The 20,000-nt window shown below is 45.8% G+C and overlaps 1 protein-coding gene across 1 annotated transcript in view; it reads right to left on the reverse strand.

Annotated features, from left to right (window-relative positions):
• LOC135549567 (ataxin-1-like) overlaps positions 1–20,000 on the reverse strand; it is a 115,465-nt gene that overhangs the window by 42,280 nt on the left and 53,185 nt on the right. Inside the window, 1 exon segment of the mRNA XM_064979645.1 lies at positions 16,011–16,123. The gene's annotated coding sequence lies outside the window, so the exon portion shown is untranslated.

Genomic DNA, 20,000 nt, shown 5'->3' on the forward strand with positions numbered 1-20,000 from the left:
GAGGGTAGTTAACTTAGCTCATAAAATTATGTTTTTTGGCAACTCTGTATTAGTGAACTAGGCTCGCTTGACAAGTACTTTGTCAGAGACCTTTATTTATTATTTTTTTAACCTTTATTTAACTAGGCAAGTCAGTTAAGAACAAATTCTTATTTTCAATGACGGCCTAGGAACAGTGGGTTAACTGCCTGTTCAGGGGCAGAACGACAGATTTGTTTAATGTTGACATTTTATCAATTTAACTTATCCAGAGTGACTTACACTTAGTGCATTCATCTAAAAGTGGCAATCAGTAGTTTAAACAATAGCAAAGTGTACTTCCCACCCGTGTTTTGGTAAAAAGCTGAAGGATGAGGCTGGAGAAATGTTACCCCTCTCAGATTAATAGACAGAGCTGTGGATACAAGGACTGAACATCCATGATCTCAAAATGATAGTTTTAACCATGTTTTGAGGCTATAACACAATTATTTACATTTACTGTGTTTACAAACTTTGGATTAAAACAAGCACATATTTTGGGATCTGATGGGGTATGACAGTTGAACTAAGCATTTAGAAGTTATATTCTTATCGAATCAATGTGTACATTTCATAAATGTACAAGTCAAAAAATGGATGAAGCAACTGCAGATTGCCCCTTTAAGGTAGCTAGGTGACATTTTGTTTTGTGTGCTGATGGTCTAGTTTCGATACCTGATCAGCCACACATCTGTATCATCACATAGTATGGTTATTTATTTGAGCTTTCCTTTCCCAGCTAGCACATAACATTCTGAGAACCATTTGTTTCTTAGAGCTTGGTGAGAGTGTGGTTGTCCTATGGTTATTTTGTAAAACAACCTTCCCATAACTTTCTGGGAATGGTGCAGGAGAGCTGCTTGGCTTAGGAACATTCAAAGCACATTAAAGGACCTTTAAAATTATGTCATTTTCTTGGTATTTCATTACTCTAACAGAAAGTTTTTGTCTGAAAGTTCAAACATGGTTACATTTCCTTTCAATTTTGGTAATGTTCTAGGAACGTTCTCCAACTGGTTTGACGTTGGGAATGTTCTCAAATAGTTCAGAGAATGTTAAGAAGAAACGTTCTTCTGTGTGAACGTCTCCTACACGTTTCCTCGTGGTTCTATTTAAAGTAATGTTCTCAAATTGTTCCAAGAACGTTAAGTAACATTGTTCTTCTCTGGAAATTTCAGTACCTCAGCATAACGTTTCCTACACGTTTCCTCTTGGTTCTATTTAAAGTCATGTTCTCAAATTGTTCCATAAAAATCACAAGAAAACTCTAGTAACATTCAGAGAACATTCTAAGAATGTTATTTATTTAAAAATAAATACTGTACATTGCATTCTCAGCAACAACAAACCGGCCTCTATCCTCTATCTAGGTAAGTGTGTTAAGGTGTACTTCGCCAAACCTGATCTTAATGAGTGCTTGTTTCCTTTGAAATGGGATTTGTTTAAATAAACTAAAATGATCAGCTTTGTATACGTGAAGAAACTTGGCATGCTTGCTCCATCCTGGTGTCGCAGTGGACTAATACTATAGATCATCTATGGATAGAGTAACAACATAAAATACATGTGTTTACATGATTAATGCCCAACAAAACATCATTTCCATGTGTCCTATCTGTGTTTGGAGTTCAAAAAACAACCAAAAATCAGAGGTGGAAAAAGTACCCAATTGTCATACTTTAGTAAAAGTATAGATACCTTAATAGAATGTTAGTCAAGTAAAAGTGAAAGTCAGACAGTAAAATACTACTTGAATAAAAGTTATAAAGTATTTGGTTTTAAATGTACTTAAGTATCAAATGTAAATGTAATTGCTAAATACACTTAAGTATCAAAAGTAAAAGTATAAATCGTTTAAAATTCCTTATAATAACCAAAGCAGACGGTTTTATGTATGAGAAGCCAGGGGCAAAACTCCAACACTCAGAAATGATTTACAAATGATGTATTTGTGTTTAGTGAGTCAGTAATTTTCCTGTCCTGCTAAGCATTCAAAATGTAATTTCTCTATATAATTTCCATTCTCAGTTTTAATAAACCCTCCTGGGAAAACTTCTAAGGAACCAGAGTAAAACATTCCCAGAACCTCCCTGGAACCAGAGTAAAACATTCTCAGAACCTCCCTGGAACCAGAGTAAAACATTCCCAGAACCTCCCTGGAACCAGAGTAAAACATTCCCAGAACCTCCCTGGAACCAGAGTAAAACATTCCCAGAACCTCCCTGGAACCAGAGTAAAACATTCCCAGAACCTCCCTGGAACCAGAGTAAAACATTCCCAGAACCTCCCTGGAACCAGAGTAAAACATTCCCAGAACCTCCCTGGAACCAGAGTAAAACATTCCCAGAACCTCCCTGGAACCAGAGTAAAACATTCCCAGAACCTCCCTGGAACCAGAGTAAAACATTCCCAGAACCTCCCTGGAACCAGAGTAAAACATTCCCAGAACCTCCCTGGAACCAGAGTAAAACATTCCCAGAACCTCCCTGGAACCAGAGTAAAACATTCTCAGAACCTCCCTGAAACCAGAGTAAAACATTCCCAGAACCTCCCTGGAACCAGAGTAAAACATTCCCAGAACCTCCCTGGAACCAGAGTAAAACATTCCCAGAACCTCCCTGGAACCAGAGTAAAACATTCCCAGAACCTCCCTGGAACCAGAGTAAAACATTCTCAGAACCTCCCTGGAACCAGAGTAAAACATTCTCAGAACCTCCCTGGAACCAGAGTAAAACATTCTCAGAACCTCCCTGGAACCAGAGTAAAACATTCTCAGAACCTCCCTGGAACCAGAGTAAAACATTTTCAGAACATTCCTGGAACCAGAGTAAAACATTCTCAGAACCTCCCTGGAACCAGAGTAAAACATTCCCAGAACCTCCCTGGAACCAGAGTAAAACATTCCCAGAACCTCCCTGGAACCAGAGTAAAACATTCTCAGAACCTCCCTGGAACCAGAGTAAAACATTCCCAGAACCTCCCTGGAACCAGAGTAAAACATTCTCAGAACCTCCCTGGAACCAGAGTAAAACATTCTCAGAACCTCCCTGGAACCAGAGTAAAACATTCTCAGAACCTCCCTGGAACCAGAGTAAAACATTCTCAGAACCTCCCTGGAACCAGAGTAAAACATTCTCAGAACCTCCCTGAAACCAGAGTAAAACATTCTCAGAACCTCCCTGGAACCAGAGTAAAACATTTTCAGAACATTCCTGGAACCAGAGTAAAACATTCCCAGAGTAGGCAAAAATGTCCACTTCCGATCTCAGAACCTTTAAAAAGCGTTCAGATTTAACGGTCAGGAAATGTATGGCTTCGATCCCAGTACTAATGAGAAACCAAAAACACGTTCCCATATTCCGTACTTCGATGTAGTTCTAGGTGAAAAAGACATTCAAATGACTATTTAAAATGACGTGACATGAACGCGGTCACCTAAACTGATCAAACAACAACCTTGCATAGGGCTCTACAAAACATGTTAGATGTTTTTGCTTAATTCCGTTGAGTTTTTTCCCCAAATTCGTTTTTCTCTGTTTAGTTTTTCCAGGTTTTGGAATTCCCCTTGTTTTTTCAGGCTTTTGCTCTCAAAACCAACCTTTTTTAAAATAGAAAAACAACAAAATTGTTCTAAATCCACAACAATGCTTAATCCACATCAGGAGACCATTTTGAGGTCTGGGAAAATGATTACCTAGCAACAGGCTATTGTTTAGCTGTGTTTTTGTAGTGCACATATGATGCAAATAATCATGATATCATTCGGCCAGGTTAGCATAGGCTATTGTAGTTAACAATTTATTTGAGAAGGTTTTTGGGATGGTTTTCATTAGATCATCGCTAATCGCTACACAAGCTGGTAGACGTGCCCACCGCACACACACAGAGAAGGGAAATCTCAAGCCGTTTTCTGCTTCAGACAGGAAATACAAATCACTGATGCATTCTGTTCATGACTTATGATACGCTTGTGCAAATTAATACATGTTTAAATACATTTAGTTTATTCCTTACTAGGTTCAATACATGTTTTAATACTGTCGAATCCCGTTTTAATGTCTGGATTTCGTGCGCATTCTCCACGTCACAGATTTTCTAGATCCCTAAACTTCCATAAACATTCAGAAAGACTCCTTCACATGGTTCCACATTTTGTTACGTTACAGCCTTATTCTTAGATGGATAAAATTGTTTTGTCCCCTCATCAACCTACACACAATATCCCTTAATGACAAAGCAAAAACTGTTTTTTAGAAATGTAAATAAAAAATGTAAATATCACATTTACATAAGTATTCAGACCCTTTACTCAGTACTTTGTTGAAACACCTTTGGCAGCGATTACAGCCTTGAGTCTTCCTGGGTATGAAGCTACAAGCTTGGCACACCTGTATTTGGGGAGTTTCTCCCGTTCTTCTCTGCAGTTCCTCTCAAGCTCTGTCAGGTTGGATGGGGAGCATCACTGCACAGCTATTTTCAGGTCTCTCCAGAGATGTTCGATCGGGTTCAAGGCTGGGCCACTCAAGGCTGGGCCACTCAAGGACATTCAGAGACTTGTCCCAAAGCCACTCATGCGTTGTACTGGCTGTGTGCTTAGGGTCGTTGTCCTGTTGGAAGGTGAACCTTCGTCCCAGTCTGAGATCCTGAGCAGGTTTTCATTGAGGATCTCTCTGTACTTTGCGCCGTTCCCTTGATCCTGACTAGTCTCCCGGTTCCTGCCGCTGAAAAACATCCCCAAAGCATGATGCTGCCACCACCATGCTTCACCGTAGGGATGGTGCCAGGTTTCCTTCTGACATGACGCTTGGCATTCAGGCCAAAGTGTTCAATCTTGGTTTCATCAGACCAAGATAATCTTGTTTCTACTGGTCTAAGTGTCCTTTAGGCGCCTTTTGGCAAACTCCAAACGAGCTGTCATTTGTATTTTACTGAGGAGTGGCTTCTGTCTGGTCACTCTACCATACAGGCCTGATTGGTGGAGTGGTGCAGAGATGGTTGTCCTTCTTGGAGGTTCTCCCTTCTCCACAGAGGAACTCTGGAGCTCTGTTAGAGTGACCATTGGGCCTGGGTCACCTCCCTGACCAAGGCCCTTCTCCCCCGATTGCTCAGTTTGGCCGGGCGGCCAGCTCTAGGAAGAGTCTTGGTGGTTCCAAACTTCTTCCATTGAAGAATGATGGAGGCCACCGGGGTCCTGGGGACCTTCATTGCTGTAGAAATGTTTCGCTACCCTTCCCCAGATTTCTGCCTCGACACTATCCTGTCTCAGAGATCTACGGACCCTTCCTTCGTACCTCAGGGCTTGGTTGTTGCTCTGACATGCACTGTCAACTGTGGAGCCTTATGTAGACAGGTGTGTGCCTTTCCAAATCATGTCCAATCAATTGAATTTACCACAGGTGAACTCCAATCAAGTTGTAGCAACATCTCAATGATGATCAATGGAAACAGGATGCACCTGAGCTCAATTTCAAGTCTCATAGCAAAGGGTCTGTATACTTATGTAAATTAGGTATTTTGATGATGTTTTTATTTAATCCATGTTAGAATAAGGCTGTAACGGAACAAAATGTGGAAAAAGGAAAGGGGTCTGAATACTTTCTTAATGCTCTGTATGTGTCTATTTGATGAAACATGGGAAACAAGCAAAACGTGTGTCTCAAAGCTGGGGCACACGTTCCTAAACTCTGTTGCCATTTTGGTGGATCCCCTGTTAGCAGTTCCTCTTTCCACTTGTTTTTACCTCCTTTTGAGTTTTTCAGAAGTCAACTATAGATTATAGTATAGACACACACACACACACACACACACACACACACACACACACACACACACACACACACACACACACACACACACACACACACACACACACACTAGTCACACTCAGTGTGATGGCCCTCACCCTGAGGAAGGCTTTGTGTGTTCAAGTTCTACGTAGGTAAGAGGTTACATGCTGGGAGAAGGTGTACTGTCCCTACGCTCCTGAGGCAGAACAGACAGGGCCACGGTCGCCCCGGTTTCGAGGACACCACTGGGATGGACAACAATGGCAGATGTTGGACAACCACTCCTCCGCACATACACATCCACACACACACTGTCTCCAATCATAATGTACACAGTTTCTGTGTACTGTAGAATAGATGACTGCAGCATGTTATTCTGCTGTTATAATGGACAGAAAAGTGGGTTTATTCAATGTTTCCATAGTGAAGGGAATTATTGAAGTGGTCCGTTATTACACAGCAGGGTGCTGTGCAATGTCAGTCTTTTATAAGTCCTAATCACCCCCCACACTGCACACTGTTGACAACTCATTCACATGGTCCCAATCCTGCACTCCTTCTCGACACAAACATCTTTTCCAGATGGCACCATAAGGCCCATAGGACTCTAAAGTAATTCACTACATAGGGTGCTATTTGGCACACAAAAAGTGGCTTCCCTCGAGGCCCGGCGGCCATTTTAAAGGGCAGTTATCATTTATTTGTGACAAATCAAACATTTAGACAGGTCTAAGCTAATAAACAGAGAGTGTGAGTTATGCATGCGCACACACACACACACACACACACACACACACACACACACACACACACACACACACACACACACACACACACACACACACACACACACACACACACACACACACACACACTGCCCTCTGTCCCCCTACCCTTACCGGCAGCTCCATAAACAGACTGACATCTGATAGCATGGGAACCAGAGGACCTGGCACAGGGAGAGGGAGAGAGCAGCCTACCCACAGATACACACATGAACACACACTGGAGTACACACAAACAAACACTCACTCACTCACTCACTCAAATAGGGTTGTGACGGTCATGGAATTTTTGATGACAGTTATTGGTTGATTTTTAAGACACACTGCATGTGCTGCTGCATGTCGGGGAGGGAGGGAGGGGGGGGGGTGTTGCCTTGGCAACCGAAGACTCATTTGCTTCAACACATTGCTTGTTTTAGCATGGACCTGGTAGGCACAAATGTCAATTTAACATCTATTCCACGTTGGTTCAACGTAATTTCATTGAAAGGACGTGGGAAAGAACGTTGATTTAACCAGTGTGTGCCCAGTGGGAAGCAATGACATTTCATTACGTTGTAGTGTCCATGTTACTGTAGAGTTCATGTTACAGCAGAATCGGACTGACCCGCACGAATGCCCAGCCATCCCGTCTTCAGTCAGCTGTATATATTATTTTCAACGGTTATGACTGTTATTTTATTTTCATGACAGTCTTCATGCATAGCCGTTGGTCACACGGTTATACGGTAATTGTGCCAGTCCTACTGACACACACACACACACACACACACACACACACACACACACACACACACACACACACACACACACACACACACACACACACACACACACACACACACACACACACACACACACACACACACACACACACACACACACACACACACACACACAAGCAATCACTAACCAATACAAACACCTTTAAAAACAGGGCTAGCACAACCCATGGGGTAGAGAGTCTAGGAAGGTCCTCAGAGAGGGAAATCCCACATTTAGACAACTGAACAGCAGGAACAATGCATTCATATAACAGAACTCGCCTGCAGTTGTAATTTACGGCTAATTTAACAGTTTAGTGCTATGATGATGACCGGTAGAATACTGGCAGATTAGATGTGGATAGGAATGAACTCTATGAACTTGCTGCAGCTGCAGCTGCAGCGTCACTGTTTCCGTTGGTTACGGAGGTCCCTTTGAGCCAGGTGACGTGGTAAAGGTAGGTGTCATCAAAGTCCCCTCACCATAGCAACCATTTCAGTTACCCAGTTAGCTTCCAAATCAAATCAAGGTGACGTAAATATTGTCGAGTCCCCTCACCATAGTAACCATTTCAGTTAGCTTCCAAATCAAATCAAGGTGACGTAAATATTGTCGAGTCCCCTCACCATAGTAACCATTTCAGTTAGCTTCCAAATCAAATCAAATTGTATTTGTGAAATGCCAAATACAACTGGTGTAGACAATACCGTGAAATGATGGCTTTACGAGCCCTTCCCAACGATGCAGTAACAAATATATACACATTTTTAAAAAAATAGCACCAAGACGAATAAAATAAAATGCACCAAGCTCAATCAAGTGTATCTTAAACATTTTGAAAGAAAACGTATACTATTTAAACCTATGTCTGGTAGCAGTAATGCAGTATGGTAACCATGTTCAGGCATTCACAAAATCACTGCAGAGGGCGGGATGGAGGGAGGGAGGAGAAGGAAGGAGTGACGAGGAAACTGGTTGGCTGGCTCTGTGGCCCAGATCAGGTACAACTACAGAGAGATCTATTACCTGATAAAAGCCACGCAGACAACCTCCCCCTCCTCTGGAAATTGATTAGGGAATTGATTCATTGCCTCTGTGTGTGTGTGTGAGAGTGAGGATGAATGTGTGTGTGTTGGGCGGCAGTGTGTAGGTGGAGAGGGATCAGACGAGAGTGTGTATATATGAGTGTGTGTGTGTTTGTGTGTCTGTACGACACAGAGAAACACACTGTTGCTAAGGACCCCAGGGCGAGATATCGCACTTGAAGTCTCTCTTTGGAGGCAGCCATTACAGCACTCTTTATCTGCCGCTGTGTGTGTGTGTGTGAGTGTTTGTGTGTGTGTGTGTGTGTGTGTGTGTGTGTGTGTGAGAGAGAGGACACCAGTGCTATTATTGGCTGGATGGGGGAAGTCTTGGCTCCTGGGCACATGGGAAAAGTGCTCTTGGCAGACAGAGCCGTGGCATTCCATTATGTCGTCCTCTATAAGCTCACGCACACACACACACACACACACACACACACACACACACACACACACACACACACACACACACACACACACACACACACACACACACACTAACCTGCAAGTGTTGAGTTGCAGAGTTGCTGAGGGAGGGACAGACCCGGCAGAGACACATGAGTTTTTAAAGGGGACACCAGGGGCCTATGCTAGTGGACACCAGGGGTCTATGCTATTAGACACCAGGAGGTCTATGCTAGTGGTCACCAGGGGTCTATGGTAGTGGTCACCAGGGGTCTATGCTAGTGGTCACCAGGGGTCTATGCTATTAGACACCAGGGGTCTATGCTAGTGGTCACCAGGGGTCTATGCTAGTGGTCACCAGGGGTCTATGCTAGTGGTCACCAGGGGTCTATGCTAGTGGACACCAGGGGTCTATGCTAGTGGACATGAGGGGTCTATGCTAGTGGTCACCAGGGGTCTATGCTAGTGGTCACAAGGGGTCTATGCTAGTGGACACCAGGGGTCTATGCTAGTGGTCACCAGGGGTCTATGCTAGTGGTGACCAGGGGTCTATGCTATTAGACACCAGGGGTCTATGCTAGTGGACACCAGGGGTCTATGCTAGTGGTCACCAGAGGTCTATGCTAGTGGACACCAGGGGTCTATGCTATTAGACACCAGGGGTCTATGCTAGTGGTCACCAGAGGTCTATGCTAGTGGACACCAGGGGTCTATGCTAGTGGACACCAGGGGTCTATGCTAGTGGACACCAGGGGTCTATGCTAGTGGTCACCAGAGGTCTATGCTAGTGGACACCAGGGGTCTATGCTAGTGGACATGAGGGGTCTATGCTATTAGACACCAGGGGTCTATGCTAGTGGTCACCAGGAGTCTATGCTAGTGGTCACCAGAGGTCTATGCTAGTGGACACCAGGGGTCTATGCTATTAGACACCAGGGGTCTATGCTAGTGGTCACCAGGAGTCTATGCTAGTGGACACCAGGGGTCTATGCTAGTGGACATGAGGGGTCTATGCTATTAGACACCAGGGGTCTATGCTAGTGGTCACCAGGAGTCTATGCTAGTGGTCACCAGGGGTCTATGCTAGTGGTCACCAGGAGTCTATGCTAGTGGTCACCAGAGGTCTATGCTAGTGGACATCAGGGGTCTATGCTATTAGACACCAGGGGTCTATGCTAGTGGTCACCAGGAGTCTATGCTAGTGGACACCAGGGGTCTATGCTAGTGGACACCAGGAGTCTATGCTAGTGGACACCAGGGGTCTATGCTAGTGGTCACCAGGGGTCTATGCTAGTGGACATGAGGGGTCTATGCTAGTGGTCACCAGGGGTCTATGCTAGTGGACATGAGGGGTCTATGCTAGTGGACACCAGGGGTCTATGCTAGTGGACATGAGGGGTCTATGCTAGTGGTCACCAGGGGTCTATGCTAGTGGACATGAGGAGTCTATGCTAGTGGTCACCAGGGGTCTATGCTAGTGGTCACCAGGAGTCTATGCTAGTGGTCACCAGAGGTCTATGCTAGTGGACATGACGGGTCTATGCTATTAGACACCAGGGGTCTATGCTAGTGGTCACCAGGAGTCTATGCTAGTGGACACCAGGGGTCTATGCTAGTGGACATGAGGGGTCTATGCTATTAGACACCAGGGGTCTATGCTAGTGGTCACCAGGAGTCTACGCTAGTGGTCACCAGGGGTCTATGCTAGTGGACATGAGGGGTCTATGCTATTAGACACCAGGGGTCTATGCTAGTGGTCATCAGGAGTCTATGCTAGTGGACACCAGGAGTCTATGCTAGTGGTGACCAGGGGTCTATGCTAGTGGACATGAGGGGTCTATGCTATTAGACACCAGGAGTCTATGCTAGTGGACACCAGGGGTCTATGCTAGTGGTCACCAGGAGTCTATGCTATTAGACACCTGGAGTCTATGTTAGCACCAGGTAACTAGTCCCTGTTCTCACAGAGCATGACCATAGGACTGGACATCTAGCCCCGAGCCCACTGTTTCTGGTTGGGTTTTTGCCTAAGGCTGCATTGCCATAGTTCCAAGGAAGCCTTTAGTTGTTCCATTTAACTTCTCAGACCCTTTAAAAAAATGATATAAAAATACTTGAGGTATAAGATCACTCTGGTAATAGATCATAATTTGTGGAACAGCTGATTGAGCATAGATTGAAATCATTTGTTAACTTTATTTTATTGGCATGCATCTGATGCTCAGTCTGTGTTTCCAGTAGATAGCACAGCCACAAAGTCCAAAATTGGATATGTCGTAAAAATTCATGAAGACAAAAATGAATTCAAGGTTAGGGTTTGGCATAACGTGAACTGTGTGGTTAAGGTTAGGCATAGGTTAATGATTTTGTGGCTGTGGTAACTAGTGACGACCCAGCGGAGGGAGAGCTCTGACCATCCCTCAGCTAACGCCTTGATCAGACTGACAGAGTCATCGCATCAATGCTGCGTAATAAATTATGTAATTCCAAAAATGTTACTGGATATGTGAGCAACAACAGTTCAACTTTCACCTTTTGCTACTATTTCTGTCACGTCTACGAGTACAATTTGATGCATACGTTGGATTTATCCAACGTACGCATCACACAGAACGCACTGCAACTGCCTCTGCAACGCAATGCTGCAAGGCAAACTCAGCGTTCCATTGGAAATGAATGTACATCCTGGTGAACCAAAACGCAATGACGCTTTTGGTCTGATCGAGGCGTGAGACTGACGAATTAACGCCTCATGCACAAATTCATGTTGTTACTCCTATGACCAGAGAAAGTTATGAAAAATATTCTTAAATAAGACACAACCCTGTAATAATAACAACGCAAGCTTAACCATACACTTTGCTACTCGTTGAAAGAAGATGTAGTGCTGGTAGAAGCACATTTCATGGCTTAGAAAAGTGTTGAATAAAAAGTGTTGACAGTGATGAATAAAAACTTCAACATGAACTCACACATAAAAACTGCAGCTCTTTGCTGAATTCGTTGACAGTCTCTCTCTTTAGTCGTGGTTTTAGATGTTTTGAAATCACAGTAGTATCAACTTACTTTGCTGTGTGCTCGAGGAAGCTTCAGAGAGCAGACACGGTGATCTGAACAATCTGATTGGCTAGCGGTAGGCCCATAGGTAGGCGGAGTTTGTGCTTTCAGACACAAGGTTAAACATGGGAACACTTCGCCTATCCGGCGTGCAGGGCAGCTGAAACAAGTGCACCTACTGCCAACAGCCGAGACAGAAAAATGAGGAGTGCAAGGCTTTATCGTTGTTGTTTTTTATAGGAATGTTTTGCGATCCACTGTTTGGGGAACACTTATATAAGGTAATGAACGAGCAGATCTAAAAACAAAAAAAAAAGACATATTTCAGGATTACAATTTCATCAGAGTGCTTCAGGCATCTGGGCAGGGAGGAGGACTTTCAGATGAATTACCAACCCTGTGAATCAAGCCACGATGGACTACGTAGGTCTAGTTTAAGCCGGATAATATTGAGAGCTGATTCTGATTTAAAAGACACTCAGGAACCATTAGGTTCTCACCGACACTGACTGAAATCCGGTTTAACCAGGCTAGCATAGAGAGAGTTGTATCCCATTGATAAAGAAAGACACATTAACAAACATTAGCTTTACATTAATCATACATGGAACGTAGCCGTACATTAAAGCTGAGAACCGCGATAGGCGGAGTAGCGCCACTGGAGCATTTGCTATTGTTTTAGATTTGAGAAAATTAGCATCCTGCATCGGTAGTACTTAATCTGCTGCTTTTTGCAGGGTGTTTTATCACGGGTGCAAGGTGTTTTATCACGGGTGCAGGGTGTTCTATCATGGGTGCAAGGAGTTTTATCACGGGTGCAGGGTGTTCTATCATGGGTGCAAGGTGTTTTATCACGGGTGCTGGGTGTTCTATCACGGGTGCAAGGTGTTTTATCACGGGTGCAGGGTGTTCTATCATGGGTGCAAGGTGTTTTATCATGGGTGCAGGGTGTTCTATCACGGGTGCAGGGTGTTCTATCATGGGTGCAGGGTGTTCTATCATGGGTGCAAGGTGTTTTATCACGGGTGCAGGGTGTTCTATCATGGGTGCAAGGTGTTTTATCATGGGTGCAGGGTGTTCTATCACGGGTGCAGGGTGTTCTATCATGGGTGCAGGGTGTTCTATCATGGGTGCAGGGTGTTCTATCACGGGTGCAGGGTGTTCTATCACGGGTGCAAGTTGTTTATCACGGGTGCAAGGTGTTTATCACGGGTGCAGGGTGTTCTATCACGGGTGCAAGGTGTTTTATCACGGGTGCAGAGTGTTCTATCATGGGTGCAAGGTGTTTTATCACGGGTGCAAGGTGTTCTATCACGGGTGCAAGGTGTTTTATCACGGGTGCAGGGTGTTCTATCACAGGTGCAGGGTGTTCTATCACGGGTGCAAGGTGTTTTATCACGGGTGCAAGGTGTTCTATCACGGGTGCAAGGTGTTTTATCACGGGTGCAGGGTGTTCTATCACAGGTGCAGGGTGTTCTATCACGGGTGAAAGGTGTTTTATCACGGGTGCAAGGTGTTTTATCACGGGTGCAAGGTGTTTTATCACGGGTGCAGGGTGTTCTATCACAGGTGCAGGGTGTTCTATCACGGATGCAAGGTGTTTTATCACGGGTGCAGGGTGTTCTATCACAGGTGCAGGGTGTTCTATCACGGATGCAAGGTGTTTTATCACGGGTGCAGGGTGTTCTATCACGGGTGCAGGGTGTTCTATCACAGGTGCAGGGTGTTCTATCACGGGTGCAAGGTGTTCTATCACGGGGTAGGATGTTTTATCACGGGTGCAGGGTGTTTTATCACAGGTGCAGGGTGTTCTATCACAGGTGCAGGGTGTTTTATCACAGGTGCAAGGTGTTCTATCACAGGTGCAGGGTGTTCTATCACAGGTGCAGGGTGTTTTATCACGGGTGCAGGGTGTTCTATCACGGGTGCAGGGTGTTCTATCACGGGTGCAAGGTGTTTTATCACGGATGCAAGGTGTTTTATCATGGGTGCAGGGTATTCTATCATGGGTGCAAGGTGTTTTATCATGGGTGCAGGGTATTCTATCACGGGTGCAGGGTATTCTATCACAGGTGCAAGGTGTTTTATCACGGATGCAAGGTGTTTTATCATGGGTGCAGGGTATTCTATCACGGGGGTAGGGTGTTCTATCACGGGTGCAAGGTGTTCTATCACGGGTGCAAGGTGTTCTATCACAGGTGCAAGGTGTTTTATCACGGGTGCAGGGTGTTTTTATCACGGGTGCAAGGTGTTTTATCACAGGTGCAGGGTGTTCTAAGATGTGTGCAGGGTGTTCTAAGGCACATGCAGGGTGTTCTAAGATGTGTGCAGGGTGTTCTAAGGCACATGCAGGGTGTTCTAAGATGTGTGCAGGGTGTTCTAAGATGTGTGCAGGGTGTTCTAAGGCACATGCAGGGTGTTCTAAGATGTGTGCAGGGTGTTCTAAGGCACATGCAGGGTGTTCTAAGATGTGTGCAGGGTGTTCTAAGGCACATGCAGGGTGTTCTAAGATGTGTGCAGGGTGTTCTAAGGCACATGCAGGGTGTTCTAAGACGTGTGCAGGGTGTTCTAAGATGTGTGCAGGTAGTTCTAAGATGTGTGCAGGGTGTTCTAAGGCATATGCAGGGTGTTCTAAGATGTGTGCAGGGTGTTCTAAGGCACATGCAGGGTGTTCTAAGATGTGTGCAGGGTGTTCTAAGGCACATGCAGGGTGTTCTAAGATGTGTGCAGGGTGTTCTAAGATGTGTGCAGGGTGTTCTAAGATGTGTGCAGGGTGTTCTAAGGCACATGCAGGGTGTTCTAAGATGTGTGCAGGGTGTTCTAAGGCACATGCAGGGTGTTCTAAGGCACATGCAGGGTGTTCTAAGATGTGTGCAGGGTGTTCTAAGGCACATGCAGGGTGTTCTAAGATGTGTGCAGGGTGTTCTAAGGCACATGCAGGGTGTTCTAAGATGTGTGCAGGGTGTTCTAAGGCACATGCAGGGTGTTCTAAGATGTGTGCAGGGTGTTCTAAGATGTGTGCAGGGTGTTCTAAGATGTGTGCAGGGTGTTCTAAGGCATATGCAGGGTGTTCTAAGATGTGTGCAGGGTGTTCTAAGGCACATGCAGGGTGTTCTAAGATGTGTGCAGGGTGTTCTAAGGCACATGCAGGGTGTTCTAAGATGTGTGCAGGGTGTTCTAAGATGTGTGCAGGGTGTTCTAAGGCATATGCAGGGTGTTCTAAGATGTGTGCAGGGTGTTCTAAGGCACATGCAGGGTGTTCTAAGATGTGTGCAGGGTGTTCTAAGGCACATGCAGGGTGTTCTAAGATGTGTGCAGGGTGTTCTAAGATGTGTGCAGGGTGTTCTAAGATGTGTGCAGGGTGTTCTAAGGCACATGCAGGGTGTTCTAAGATGTGTGCAGGGTGTTCTAAGGCACATGCATGGTGTTCTAAGATGTGTGCAGGGTGTTCTAAGGCACACGCAGGGTGTTCTAAGATGTGTGCAGGGTGTTCTAAGGCACATGCAGGGTGTTCTAAGATGTGTGCAGGGTGTTCTAAGGCACATGCAGGGTGTTCTAAGATGTGTGCAGGGTGTTCTAAGGCACATGCAGGGTGTTCTAAGATGTGTGCAGGGTGTTCTAAGGCACATGCAGGGTGTTCTAAGATGTGTGCAGGGTGTTCTAAGGCACATGCAGGGTGTTCTAAGATGTGTGCAGGGTGTTCTAAGGCACATGCAGGGTGTTCTAAGATGTGTGCAGGGTGTTCTAAGGCACATGCAGGGTGTTCTAAGATGTGTGCAGGGTGTTCTAAGGCACATGCAGGGTGTTCTAAGATGTGTGCAGGGTGTTCTAAGGCACATGCAGGGTGTTCTAAGATGTGTGCAGGGTGTTCTAAGATGTGTGCAGGGTGTTCTAAGGCACATGCAGGGTGTTCTAAGATGTGTGCAGGGTGTTCTAAGATGTGTGCAGGGTGTTCTAAGATGTGTGCAGGGTGTTCTATACTTTTGGTCATGTAGTGTGTTTTAGAGATACTCCCACGACTCGGATGTCAATTTCACGACACACAGATGCAGGTAGAATGTTCATTGTATGATAGGGGAGGGGATGAGGAGGGATTTAGGGGGTCCTACCGCATTCAACAGAATTCCTCCAGTCCCTCCTGTGTGTCAGCACGGGATGCAGCCCATGAAGGGGTCCTCCAATCAGAACACAGCACTACTTCCTCTCAGGGCCCCAGCACTACCTGAGGAGAGAGAGACAGGTAAACATTTGCTGAGGAGAGAGAGACAGGTAAACATTGGCTGAGGAGAGAGAGACAGGTAAACACTAGCTGAGGAGAGAGAGACAGGTAAACATTAGCTGAGGAGAGAGAGAGACAGGTAAACATTAGCTGAGGAGAGAGAGACAGGTAAACATTAGCTGAGGAGAGAGAGAGACAGGTAAACATTAGCTGAGGAGAGAGAGAGAGACAGGTAAACACTAGCTGAGGTGAGAGAGACAGGTAAACATTAGCTGAGGAGAGAGAGAGACAGGTAAGCATTAGCTGAGGAGAGAGAGAGACAGGTAAACACTAGCTGAGGAGAGAGAGACAGGTAAACATTAGCTGAGGAGAGAGAGAGACAGGTAAACATTGGCTGAGGAGAGAGAGACAGGTAAACACTAGCTGAGGAGAGAGAGACAGGTAAACACTAGTTGAGGAGAGAGAGACAGGTAAACATTGGCTGAGGAGAGAGAGACAGGTAAACACTAGCTGAGGAGAGAGACAGGTAAACATTAGCTGAGGAGAGAGACAGGTAAACACTAGCTGATGAGAGAGAGACAGGTAAACACTAACTGATGAGAGAGAGAGACAGGTAAACACTAGCTGAGGAGAGAGAGACAGGTAAACACTAGCTGATGAGAGAGAGACATGTAAACACTTGCTGATGAGAGAGAGAGAGAGAGAGGTAAACACTAGCTGAGGAGAGAGAGACTGATAAACACTAGCTGATGAGAGAGAGACATGTAAACACTGGCTGATGAGAGAGAGAGGTAAACACTAGCTGAGAAGAGAGAGACTGATAAACATTAGCTGAGGAGAGAGAGAGACAGGTCAGTCAGGTCAGACAGGTCAAACAGGTAGACAGGTCAGATAGGTAGACAGGTCAGATAAGTAGACAGGTCAGACAGGTACACAGGTCAGATAGGTAGACAGGTCAGACAGGTCAGATAGGTAGACAGGTCAGACAGGTCACACAGGTCAGACAGGTAGACAGGTCAGACAGGTCAGATAGGTAGACAGGTCAGACAGGTCACACAGGTCAGACAGGTCACACAGGTCAGACAGGTAGACAGGTCAGACAGGTCAGATAGGTAGACAGGTCACACAGGTCAGACAGGTCAGACAGGTAGACAGGTCAGACAGGTCAGATAGGTAGACAGGTCACACAGGTCAGACAGGTCAGATAGGTAGACAGGTCAGACAGGTACACAGGTCAAACAGGTAGACAGGTCAGACAGGTCACACAGGTCAGACAGGTCACACAGGTCAGACAGGTAGACAGGTCAGACAGGTCAGATAGGTAGACAGGTCAGACAGGTCACACAGGTCAGACAGGTCACACAGGTCAGACAGGTCAGACAGGTAGACAGGTCAGACAGGTCAGATAGGTAGACAGGTCACACAGGTCAGACAGGTCAGACAGGTAGACAGGTCAGACAGGTCAGATAGGTAGACAGGTCACACAGGTCAGACAGGTCAGATAGGTAGACAGGTCAGACAGGTACACAGGTCAAACAGGTAGACAGGTCAGACAGGTCACACAGGTCAGACAGGTAGACAGGTCAGACAGGTCAGATAGGTAGACAGGTCAGACAGGTCACACAGGTCAGACAGGTCACACAGGTCAGACAGGTAGACAGGCCAGACAGGTCAGATAGGTAGACAGGTCACACAGGTCAGACAGGTCAGACAGGTAGACAGGTCAGACAGGTCAGATAGGTAGACAGGTCACACAGGTCAGACAGGTCAGATAGGTAGACAGGTCAGACAGGTACACAGGTCAAACAGGTAGACAGGTCAGACAGGTCACACAGGTCAGACAGGTCACACAGGTCAGACAGGTAGACAGGTCAGACAGGTCAGATAGGTAGACAGGTCAGACAGGTCACACAGGTCAGACAGGTCACACAGGTCAGACAGGTCAGACAGGTAGACAGGTCAGACAGGTCAGATAGGTAGACAGGTCACACAGGTCAGACAGGTCAGACAGGTAGACAGGTCAGACAGGTCAGATAGGTAGACAGGTCACACAGGTCAGACAGGTCAGATAGGTAGACAGGTCAGACAGGTACACAGGTCAAACAGGTAGACAGGTCAGACAGGTCACACAGGTCAGATAGGTAGACCGGTCACACAGGTCAGATAGGTAGGCAGGTCAGATAAGTAGACAGGTCAGACAGGTCAGATAGGTAGACAGGTCAGACAGGTCACACAGGTCAGACAGGTCAGACAGGTAGACTGGTCAGACAGGTCAGATAGGTAGACAGGTCAGACTAAGGTCACAAGCTGTGATAAGAGTGTGATGTTAACATGGTTTCATCAAACTCAGTCCAATAAAAACAGACAGACATACAGACAGACACAGCTAGTCTCCTGCTTGATGTGTTGTTGTCTGAGCTCTGTCTGTATACTGGGGCTAAAGCATTATAGTACATCCTTCCTAGACATCCTGCTTCCCTGACAATGACTCAGGAACTGACAGAGAGGGAGAGGTGGGGAGGGAGAGGGAGAGGTGGGGAGGGAGAGGTGGGGAGGGAGAGGTGGGAAGGGAGGGAGATTGAATTGAGAGAGAGAGAGAAAAAGAGAGAGAGAAAGAAAGAGAAAGAAAGAGAAAGAAAGAAAGAAAGAAAGAAAGAGAGAGAGAGACAGAGAGAGAGAGAGAGAGAGTCAGTTAGCCAGTCAGTCTTGTGGTACCAAGACAGGTGGGTAGATCAATAATACCAGAACATGGCAGTGTTCTGAGTGTTCTGACTGAGTATTGGATGATTACGCTGACTGAGTATTGGATGATTACACTGACTGAGTATTGGATGATTACGCTGACTGAGTATTGGATGATTACGCTGACTGAGTATTGGATGATTACACTGACTGAGTATTGGATGATTTCTGCTGACATTTACAGATCACAGATAATCCTTCTGTTTCTGACATGAAGAAACCACAATGTTGTCTTCACAGCCAGCTTGGTACGTCTCCCCTCTGTGACCATCTGTCTCTCCTTTTCTCTCGTCTCTTTTCACTCTTTCTCTCTCCTCTTCTCTCTCTCACTCACACACTGTTGTAATACACATGATTGGTTCGTTTGCAGGTTGGTGTCTGGTAATCCTCAGCCACTGTGTGAGAGCTCTCTCTCTTCCTCTCTTTCTCTGTCTCTCTCTCTCCCTCTCTTTCTCTGTCTCTCTCTCTCTTCCTCTCTTTCTCTGTCTCTCTCTCTCTTTCTCTCTTTTCACAAATCCTTCAAGCCCACTCTCTCCCAATCAGTCTCAGTGGGCAGTGCTTAGGAGAGGCACAGTGTGTGTGTGTGTGTGTGTGTGTGTGTGTGTGTGTGTGTGTGTGTATGTGTGTGTGTGTGGCCTGTGTGGGTGGGTGGGCTGGACTCTGTCCCTGGTGTAACATAAGCCCAATGCTTTCCACTCCCATAGAAACATATTGATTCTTTCTCTCCATCTGTGAAGCCAGACATACATTCTTTCTCTATTATCATAGTTGGAAGCTCATAACCTGTGGGAGTGAGGGTGGGAGAGAGAGAGAGAGAGTGAGAGAGAGAGAGAGAGAGAGAGAGAGAGGGAGGGGAGCTAGAGAGAGAGAGGGAAGGGAGGAGAGAGAGAGAGAGAAAGAGGGAGGGGAGCTGTAGAGAGAGAGAGGGAAGGAAGGAGAGAGAGGTAGAGAGAGAGAGAAGGAAGGAAGGAGAGAGAGAGATAGAGAGAGAGAGAGAGAGAGAGAGAGAGAGAGAGAGAGAGAGAGAGTGAAGGAAGGAAGGAGAGAGAGAGAAGGAAGGAGAGAGAGAGAGAGAGAGAGAGAAGGAAGGAAGGAAGGAAGGAAGGAAGGAAGGAAGGAGAGAGAGAGAGAGAAGGAA

Source organism: Oncorhynchus masou, chromosome 12 (assembly GCF_036934945.1).
Source record: "Oncorhynchus masou masou isolate Uvic2021 chromosome 12, UVic_Omas_1.1, whole genome shotgun sequence".
In the NCBI taxonomy this organism is placed as follows: domain Eukaryota; kingdom Metazoa; phylum Chordata; class Actinopteri; order Salmoniformes; family Salmonidae; genus Oncorhynchus; species Oncorhynchus masou.